The sequence below is a fragment of the Triticum urartu genome, chromosome 7A (genome assembly GCF_056163025.1).
Source record: "Triticum urartu cultivar PI428250 chromosome 7A, HENAU_Tu73, whole genome shotgun sequence".
Classification (NCBI taxonomy): Eukaryota; Viridiplantae; Streptophyta; class Magnoliopsida; order Poales; family Poaceae; genus Triticum; species Triticum urartu.
In genome coordinates, this window is record NC_141879.1 from 75,170,019 (window position 1) to 75,181,308 (window position 11,290).

The 11,290-nt window shown below is 44.4% G+C and overlaps 1 pseudogene; it reads left to right on the forward strand.

Annotated features, from left to right (window-relative positions):
* LOC147957934 (uncharacterized) overlaps positions 1–8,210 on the forward strand; it is a 35,554-nt pseudogene extending 27,344 nt beyond the window's left edge.
* Positions 8,211–11,290: the final 3,080 nt, after the last annotated feature.

Here is an 11,290-nt window from a genome sequence, read left to right on the forward strand (position 1 = left end):
GAGACCGATTTCTGTAATAGGCAAACACAGAGTTGGTCAGGCTAACTCGGTGGGACCGATCACTCATTTCGGTGAGACCGAAACATTACGAAAAGGAAACAGAGAGTTTGCATTGCGAACTCGGTGGGACCGATCGCTCATCTTGGTTAGACCGAAACGTTACAAAGGGAAATAGAGAGTTTGCAATCCCATCTCGGTGAGACCGAGATCCCTATTGGTGAGACCAAACTGATTAGGGTTTCTGGCTATGGCTATGTCAAAAGAACTCGGTGGCGCCGGATAGATCAAATCGATGGGGCTGAGTTTGACTTTTGGTTTGGGACATATGTGGATATGAGAAAGTGGTTGAGGGCTTTTGGAGCATATCACTAAGCATTTTGAGCAAGCAAGCCATTAAGCAACACCTCATCCCCTGTTAATAGTATTAGCTTTTCCTATGGACTCAATGTGATCTTGGATCACTAAAATGAAAATGTAGAGTCTTGGGCTTGAGCCAATATGTGTCCTTAGCATTTTGAGGGGTCCACATATCTAGTCCATGCCATGCCAATCATTGAACTTTCTGAAATGATCATCTTGAAAGTGTATTAGTTCAATGAGCTATATGTTGTTAAGAATTACCAAAACCACCCAGGGATTAGTTGCACTTTCAGAACAACGTATAAAAATCCTATGAGTATGTCTCCTTATAAAATGGTTTATGGAAAATCTTGTCACTTGCCTCTTGATTTAGAACATAAATCTTATTGGGCAATTAAAGCACTCAACTATGATTTCAAACTTGCTGGTGAGAAGAGGTTATTTGATATTAGCTCACTAGATGAATGGAGAACCCAAGCTTATGAAAATGTCAAGTTATTTAAAGAAAAATTTAAAAGATGGCATGATAAAAGAATCCAAAAGCGTGAGTTCGAGGTTGGAGAATATGTTCTTTTGTACAACTCTCGTTTCAGATTCATTTCAGGAAAACTCCTCTCCAAATGGGAAGGACCCTATGTTATCGAGGAGGTTTATCGATCTGGAGCCATCAAAATAAATAATGCCGAAGGTACTAACCCGAAGGTTGTTAATGGGCAATGAATAAAACATTATATCTCAGGTACGCCCATTAATGTTGAAAGCAATATTATCCAAAATATGACACCGGAAGAACACATAAAATAAACCTTCCGGAACACTCCAGAATCGTAAAAAAGAGGAGGTACATGATACGTAAGTAAACGGACTCCCCAAAATCTGCAAAAATATTTTCTGTCTGTTTTGGAATATAACAAAAATTAAGAAAATAATAAACAACCAGGAAGGCGCCCCTGGTGGGCACAAGACACCAGGGCGCGCTTGGCAGGCGCGCCTAGGTGGGTTCTGCCCACCTCGGGCACCTTCCGGACTCCGTTTTTCTTCCGTTTGCTTGTTTCCCAAGATAAAAAAATCTTTATATACCCCCCGAACCAATTGACCTCCGTATCATGGAGAAATCTCATGTTTTCTTTTTCTTGCTATTTTCGGTCAGATTTGTTAAGCTAGGCATCATGTATTCTCCCTCCTCCAACAATGTAGAAGAGGATGCTTGGTTGATGAAGATCGAGCTGAAGAGAGAGGAGCCCGAAGAACCTCTCAAAGGGGGTAAGAGCAAGGAGGCCATCGGAGATCAAACGCCGGTGATAGAGAAAGCCCTGCCTGCCGAGGAGGAAGAAGAAGATATCCTTAAACCTTACTATGATCATCTTATCCACACTGAGATTGAAGCCTTTCGGATCTTTGAAACGGTTCGTGTGCAAAATAAATACCTCACTCGTGAAAATATTTTGTTGCAAGAGCACATCACCTTCCTCCGGATCATCATCCGTAGACTGGAAAATCTTTTGATCATGAAGGACAAACCCTCTACATCATCACCACCACCTCCTTCTTCATCACCAAAAGAAAATTGAGTATCAGGTATGGGCACTCCCCTTGGCTTGCGCCAAGCTTGGGGGAGGTGCCCCGGTATTGTATCACCTCCACTATCTTTTGCCTTTATTTACCTTAGTTCGATCCATAGTTATCTTTTGCTTTAGATGAATAAAAGTTTAGTTCGATCCTTTCTTTTCGAGAGTTTTCTTAGTGATCTATCTTTGTAATTGTATGTGAGATATATAATAAAGTTTAGTTGGAGTTTTGTTTTCTTTACTTTCATGTTCAAAAAAAAGAAAGGAAATAAATGAAAAAGATCATATGCTAATCTTATGGTAAGTAATGACATCACATAAGGAAAGGTATAAGTAGAAAATTTTATTGGAGATTGACAAACATAGCATTGGTCAATGATGCAATTCATGAAAGAGTTAATAAGGGAAGAGAAGATATACATGCAAATACACTATCTTGGAAATCTTTTGTGATTGTGAGCCACCATCAAAATATTATATGCCAAAATTGTTGACATTGGACAAGGAAGACAACGTAATAATTTATGTTTGTTCATATTCACATAGAAGTTATATTGTCATAGATCCTTCAACATGTGGTGCTTGCCCCTCATCTTTGCTAGCCAAAAATTCCGCACCAAGTAGAGATACTACTTGTGCATCCAAAAACCCTTAAACCCAAATCTTATTTTCAAGAGTCCACCATACCTACCTAAGGATTAAGTAAGATCCTTCAAGTAAGTTGTCATCGGTGCAATAAGGCAATAAAAATTGCTTCTAAAGGTGTTAGATCATTTAGTGTAGGAGAAAATTGAGCATTGTACGAACTTGTGATGGCAAAGAATAAAAGCGACAGACTACATTATAAAGGTTGCTATTATAAGGGCAATATAACGTGACGTTCTCTTGCACTAAGGGATTGAGCATAAAAACAAAAAGCGCATGGCGACCTCTGCTTCCCTCTGTGAAGGGCCTATCTTATACTTTTATGTATTTACTTTCATGCAAGAGTCAAAGTTTTTTTCTCTATTCCTTTTTATTTTTCTCTTGTCGCAAGCATCATGCGGTGAGGAAAGATCTAGGCACATATATCCAGTTGGATATGGGTAGCATGACTTATTATTGTTGACATCACCCTTGAGGTGAGTATTTGGGAGGCGAAATCTATAAGCCCCTATCTTTCTATGTGTCCGGTTGAAACGTTTTGCTCATGTGTATGCGGTGAGTGTTAGCAATCATAGAAGACTATATGATATGGTTGAGTATGTGGACTTTCCTAAAGGCTCCGATACATGACCCTTCCTGAAAACATGATGAATTGTAGTTGCAAAGTTGAGTTAGAACATAGTTTGTTGTTTTCCAATAGAGTTTATGCTTTATACTTTGATGTTGTGATGAATTGTTACTTATGCATGAGAAGTCTATGTTAAAAGTTCTATGATAAAAGTTTTGTGTTTAAGTTTTTTGTTGTTATAATAATCTACATGATGCTTCTATGTCTGTATTTTGTTTTTATCAACACCTCTCTCTTTCTAAGCATGTGGACATGTTTTTCGATTTCGATTTTCGCTTGAGGACAAGCAAGGTCTAAGCTTGGGGGAGTTGATACATCAATTTTGCATCATGTTTACCTAATATTATTTATAATATTTTTATGCGTAATAATGCTTTTTGGAGTAATTCTAATGCATTTTCTCTCATAATATGCAAGGTTCACACAAGGAGGGAGAATTCCGGCAGCTGGAAATCTGGACCTGAAAAAGCTACGCCGGGCTACCTATTCTGCACAACTCCAAATGAGCTAAACTTCACGAGGAGTTTTTATGGGATATATAAGAAATACTGGAGAAAATAACTATTGTAAGGGGCCACGTGGTGAGCACAAGACACCAGGGCGCGCCCTGGTGGGTTGTGCTCAGCCCAGCCCACCTCCGGTGCCCATCTTCTGGTATATAAGTCATTTTGACCTATAAAAAATAAGGAGAGGACTTTCGAGATGAAGCATCGCCATCTCGAGGCGGGACTTGTGTAACACCCTTGATGCGGCTATATCTCCCACGTGTCAGAGCACGACTTAGAGGCATAACCGCATTGAAGGCAATGTCGCAAGAGGGGTAATCTTTACACATCCCATGTACTGAATAAGAAAAGAGGTACAGAGTTGGCTTACAATCGCCACTTCACACAATACATGAAAATAGCATTACATCAACCAGATACAATCAAGGTCCGACTTCAGAACCAAAATAAAGAAGACTACCCCTAATGCTACAGATCCCCGATCGCCCCAACTGGGCTCCACTACTGATCAACTGAAACGAAACAACACAATGAACGAGATCTTCATTGAGCTCCTCCTTGAGCTCGGTTGCGTCACCTGCACGGTCTCATCGGCACCTGCAAGCTGGTTTTGGAGGTAATCTGTGAGTCACGGGGACTCAGCAATCTCACACCCTCGCGATCAAGACTATTTAAGCTTATGGGTAGGGAAAAAGGTATGAGGTGGAGTTGCAGCAAGCACTAGCATATATGGTGGCTAACATACGCAAATGAGAGCGAGAAGAGAAGGCAAGGCACGGTCGTGAACTAGAAGTGATCAAGAAGTGATCCTGAAACTACTTACGTTCAAGCATAACTCCAACACCGTGTTCACTTCCCGGACTCCGCCGAAAAGAGACCATCACGGCTACACACGCGGTTGATGCATTTTAATTAAGTTAAGTGTCAAGTTCTCTACAACCGGACATTAACAAATTGAAGGAAATATGCCCTAGAGGCAATAATAAAGTTATTATTTATTTCCTTATATCATGATAAATGTTTATTATTCATGCTAGAATTGTATTAACCAGAAACATAATACATGTGTGAATACATAGACAAACAGAGTGTCACTAGTATGCCTCTACTTGGCTATCTCGTTGATCAAAGATGGTTATGTTTCCTAACCATAGACATGAGTTGTCATTTGATTAACGGGATCACATCATTAGGAGAATGTTGTGATTGACTTGACCCATTCCGTTAGCTTAGCACTTGATCGTTTAGTTTGTTGATATTGCTTTCTTCATGACTTATACATGTTCCTATCACTATGAGATTATGCAACTCCCGTTTACCGGAGGAACACTTTGTGTGCCACCAAATGTCACAACGTAACTGGGTGATTATAAAGGTGCTCTACAGGTGTCTCCGAAGGTACTTGTTGGGTTGGCATATTTCGAGATTAGGATTTGTCACTCCGATTGTCGGAGAGGTATCTCTAGGCCCACTCGGTAATACACATCACTTAAGCCTTGCAAGCATTGCAACTAATGAGTTATTTGCGGGATGATGTGTTACGGAATGAGTAAAGAGACTTGCCGGTAACGAGATTGAACTAGGTATTGAGATACCGACGATCGAATCTCGGGCAAGTAACATACCGATGACAAAGGGAACAACGTATGTTGTTATGCAGTCTGACCGATAAAGATCGTAGAATATGTAGGAGACAATATGAGCATCCAGGTTCCGCTATTGGTTATTGACCGGAGACGTGTCTCGGTCATGTCTACATAGTTCTCGAACCCGAAGGGTCCGCATGCTTAAAGTTCGGTGACGATCATAATTAGGGTTTTTGTGTTTTGATGTACCGAAGGTTGTTCGGAGTCCCGGATGTGATCACGGACATGACGAGGACTCTCGAAATGGTCGAGACATAAAGATTGACATATTGGAAGCCTATATTTGGATATCGGAAATGTTCCGGGTGAAATCGGGATTTTAACGGAGTACCGGGGGGTTACCGGAACCCCCCGGGGGGTTATTGGGCCTACATGGGCCATAAGGGAGAAGAGGAGGGCCGGCCAGGGTAGGCCGCGCGCCCCCTCCCCCCCCCTAGTCTGAATAGGACAAGGAAGGGGGGTGGCGCCCCCTTTCCTCTTTCTCCCTTCCCCCTTCCTTTTCCAACAAGGCAAGAGGGGGGAGTCCTACTCCCCGTGGGAGTAGGACTCCTCCAGGCGCACCCCTAGGGCCGGCCGCACCTCCCCCTCTTCCTCCTTTATATACGGGGGCAAGGAGGCACCCCGTGACACACAAGTTGATCTTCGTGATCGTTCCTTAGCCGTGTGCGGTGCCCCCTTCCACCATATTCCACCTCGGTCATATCGTAGCGGTGCTTAGGCGAAGCCCTGCGTCGGTAGAACATCATCACCGTCATCACGTCGTCGTGCTGATGAAATTCTCCCTCAATGTTTTGCTGGATCGGAGCTCGAGGGACGTCACCAAGTTGAATGTGTGCAGACCTCGGAGGTGCCGTACGTTCGGTACTTGGATCGGTCGAATCGGGAAGACGTACGACTACTTCCTCTACGTTGTGTCAATGCTTCCGTTGCCGGTCTACGAGGGTACGTAGACAACACTCTCCCCTCTCGTTGCTATGCATCACCATGATCTTGCGTGTGCGTAGGAAATTTTTTGAAATTACTGCGTTCCCCAACACAAATTCCCATCTGCCCATAACCACGGGCACGCCTTTCGAAAGTTCAAATCCCTGCAGGGGTGTCCCAACTTAGCCCATCACAAGCTCTCACGGTCAACGAAGGATATTCCTTCTCCCAGGACGGCCCGATCAGACTCGGAATCCCGGTTACAAGACATTTCGACAATGGTAAAACAAGGCCAGCAAAGCCACCCAAATATGCCGACAAATCCCAATAGGAGTTGCACATATCTCGTTCTCAGGGCACACTGGATGAGCAATCCGTACAACTAAAACCAACCCTCAAGTTTCCCCGAGGTGGCGCTGCAAGGGGCTCTAGTTTGGACCAACACTCAGAGGAGCACTGGCCCGGGGGGGGGGGGTAAAATAAAGATGACCCTTGGGTTGGCCGACCCAAGGGAAAAATGGCTAGGTGGCAAATGGTAAAACCAAGGTTGGGCCTTGCTGGAGGAGTTTTATTCAAGGCGAACTGTCAAGGGGTTCCCATTATAACCCAACCGCGTAAGGAACGCAAAATCAAGGAACATAACACCGGTATGACGGAAACTAGGGCGACAAGAGTGAAACAAAACACCAGGCATAAGGCCGAGCCTTCCACCCTTTACCAAGAATATAGATGCATTAATTAAATAAGAGATATTGTGATATCCCAACAAATATCCATGTTCCAACAAGGAACAAACTCCAATCTTCACCTGCAACTAACAACGCTATAAGAGGGGCTGAGCAAAGCGGTAACATAGCCAAACAACGGTTTGCTAGGACAAGGTGGTTAGAGGCTTGGCTTAGCAATATGGGAGGCATGATATAGCAAGTGGTAGGTATCGCAGCATAGGCATAGCAATAGAGCAAGCAACTAGCAAGCAAAGATAGAAGTGATTTCGAGGGTATGGTCATCTTGCCTGAGATCCCGCAAGGAAGAAGAACGAGTCCAAGAAGAAGACAAACGGACGAAGACGAACGGATCCTCACAAACACGACGTTATCGGAACTAACCCGAAGAAGCAACACCGGAAAGGAACAAACAACATAGTAAACAACCACCACATAAGCATGGCATGATGCACAACCAAGTATGATGCATGTCCGGTTTAATGATACATGGCATGGCAAAGTGCACAAACAATCCTACAAATTAAGTGGAGCTCAATATGCAACGAGTTGCATATTGACGGAACACCACATTCAAGTTTTTTAGTTCGATCTCATTTATGTACCCAACAATATTAAATGTTGATTAACATGGCAAGAGGTGAAGAAAATGAAAACTACACATTTAGGCAAGTTTAAATGAGGCCGGAACAACAAAACAGCAAGTCCGGAAACTCCTCATGTGCATATTTTAGGTTTCGTACTGTTCTGCCCTAAACACAATTTTAGAGTTTTTAAACATGCAAAGTAGAGCCACCATGTTAAACTAGGCATTTTTATACCCCAAATACATATAAAGTTTGTTAAGTTTGGAGCTACGGTTAATTTGTTATGAATTAAAGCATTTTGGCATGTCCATAGAGCAAATTTAATGCAAACAGCAAGTTAAACATCTCAAACATGCATGAAAGTTGGATATTATGAAACTAGATGAAATTCTAGTCAAGTTACATGTATAAATCATTTTAAACCGATGCACGGTTATTGAGTTATGATATGCATGAATAACAAGGGGTTTTCTGTAAAACTGTTTTACACTGGATAATAGACAAATTTGTTCAGGGAAAAAACAACATGGGCTGAAACTGACTGGGCCCATAGTGCACAAGAGAGGGCTGGGGCTGCTCACCCATGGGCTTGGCCCGTTCGGTGGTGCGGTTAGGATCTAGCAGTGGCTGGGCTAGGCCTTGCTCACGCGGCCCACGATGACACTGGAGGCGGGCCTTGAGCGCGGGGTCAACGCGCGCGGTCTCCTCGCTCGCTCGATCTGGAGTAGGGAACTGAAGTTGACGACGTCGATGAACTCCGGCGACGAGGGAGGGTGCTGGGAGGCAACTGGGGCTAGAGACGAAGCGGGAATAGATGGATCCAGTCCCGCGCGACCGAATCCGGGCGATGCAGCGGTGGACGGAGCTCCGGCGACAAATGAGAAGGATCCGAGGTGGCGGCGGTCATGGCTTCGAGCTCCCGAGTTCCTGCAAGAGAGAGGGAGATGGTGAACGGGCGAGAGCGAGACAAAAGGGAAGGAGAGGGGGCATCGAGGCAGGCCAGCACGTGGAGTCCGGCGAGTCGGCGGATTCTGACGCGGTCGCCGGCGAGGCGCAAAATCCGGCGAGCGGCAGTGGAGCGAACAGGGACGAGTGGGATGAACGGGGGTCGAGGAATGGGCGCTAGGGACGGGCGGCGGCAAGGCGCGGGCGCCTCGGGCCCAGATCGGCCCGGGGCGGGCCTCGGATGGGCCTGCGTGGTGGAGGAGGAGGCCTGAGATGCATGGCGCGAGGGGATTGGATGCGGGCGCGGTCAGGTGGCGACGTGGCGCCGCTGGGTTGGTCGGGGAAGGTGGCATTGGTGGTGGCTGGCGGCGGCTGGATGTAGGGGCGGCGACAAGTTGCGAGGCAGGGGTGGTGCGGCGCGGAAATGGAGGTGGGAGGCGGCTAGAGGTAGGTGGGGGGCTAGGGGTGCCCAAAAATGGAAGGAGGGGTCTATAAATAGCAAGGGGCTAGGGTTAGGGGAACTATCATCCGTTTTCGGGCATCGGATCTCGATCTGGCGGTCTGGAGCGGAGGGGGTTTTAGGTGGGCTACAGGTGGCTGTGTAGAGGGGGTTGGGCTGAGAGGAGAGGGGGAAATGCAACCCGGCAAGGTTTTCCGGAGACCGGAAACGTCCGACGATAGACCGGCTATAATGCCGCTATATGTTTAACGGTTGGGCTATCAAACGAGCTCCAAATGCGACGAAACTTGACAGGCGCTCTGTCTACACTATAATAAGGCCGCACGCCAAGTTTCAACCCATTCCGAGAACATTTTCTGGCCACTTATAAAATAATATCCGAACGTGCCGCGGGCGCGTGCGAGTGTGTCTGGGCTTAGAACGGACAACGGAGAGAACTAGGAGACCGGAACGGATGCAAGTTTTTAAAACATGAGGATGCAATGCGGATGATGACATGGCAAAAAACAACACGCAAGCAAATGACATGGCAACAACAGCGAATAACTGGAAGACACCTGGCACATCGGTCTCGGGGCGTTACAACACTCCACCACTACGAGAGGATCTCGTCTCGAGATCTAGAATGTCACCGGAGGGAAAAGGAAGAGGAAGATGAGAGGTAAAACTAAGTTGCTTCTTTGACAAACGAGTGAAGCCAAAGAACCTTGCGAGGTTGAGCAAATTGAAAGAAATAATACAATGAAGATGAACGAAGTTGAAAGCACTCCGTTAGGAAAGAGGAACAAGGAAGAACAAATTCGGACATCAGTCCGGTTGAAAAGAGATGCAAGGCTTGATAGGATGAAAAGGACTTGAGCAGAGGACACAACACTCTGGATAAATGGATAAGCACGAAAAGAACACGATCCTCACCATTCGAGATGATGAGAGAAAAGAGCAACATCACAATGCCTCCGGAAGAGAGAATAGAAGATGGATCATTGAAATAAAAGAATGGAGAAGAAAAAGCCAACTTCTGTCACAAAAGAGTTTGAAAAGGCATCCTTAGGAGAAGGGTCGAACGGAGTTGTTGGAAAACCAACAACGAAAAGGGTAAGCTTGTTGTGGGCTTATGGAAAACATCTCAAAGCTATGAGGTGAAATTCTGCCACTAACGAAAAATAATAGATTGGATTGATATGAACAAGGAGATGAGAAGCTTATCTCACCGGAAGGATAAATGAAGGCCTTGGGTCATTTATGAGCACCATAAAAGCAACAATCCTTAGGGAAATCTTTAGGTGAAATATAACCCAAGATAACTCGAATGAAGAGATTGGTGGATTTAAAATACCTCATTCTTAACAACATGTGAATGATGAAACATGAAGTCCAATGATAAGATAGAACAAATTGGACTTTGGGATGCAAGATGAATAATGCTTGATCCCCATCATGTAGTGCCTTCGTGAGAAACTCCGGTAATAAAAGAATGATCAAAAAGAAGTGAAGGAGAAGTTGAAAACACAAGGTGAAACCTTGCAATGATTTAGATGAATCTCCGTGATAATTAGAGCTTGGAACTCCGAGAAAGAAAAGATGAACAAAAGAAAATCAAGAATTTATTCATCATGAACAAACTCCGAAGGAAGGAATTTATCACTTGGATGAAACAAGAATAAGAATTACGTTATGCGTATCCTTCTCCAATTTAAATTGATGACAAGCAATGGATTTGGCATACCACTTATTCTCATAGCAAGGATGAAGATAGATATATTGCAACTTGGGAAGGTCTTCAACGAACCACCGGTAGGATTTGGAAACAACGAATGAATCTATGTGATAACGAAGGAAAAGAACTCTTGAAAGAACCACCGTAAGAATTGAACAAGGAAATAGCAAAAGCACAAATCACCAGACAGAATTGGAAAATGAATGAAGATACTTGAGGGAATTTGATACATGAGAAACAAATAGATCACGCGCTGATTTAGATAATACTTGAATGATGCACCGGTAAGATTTGGAGGATGAGAGCTGAAAGCTAGAATGAATAATCCCGAAATGATGGCCTCCGAAGAATCAGACTGAAAAGACTCCTGGATTGCTCCGAAAGGATGAAAAGAATTATCACAATCAAAACAATTATGAGAGTATGGCATCAAGCTAGAATCACGAATCTTTGATAGAACGGGTAAGATATGGAAGGAAGAACTCTTCTTCGGTCATCAAATGCAGAGAATGACGATGAGAAACACCACCATGAATTGTTGAGATACTCCGGGATGACGAATAGAAAGGTTGAGCCAAC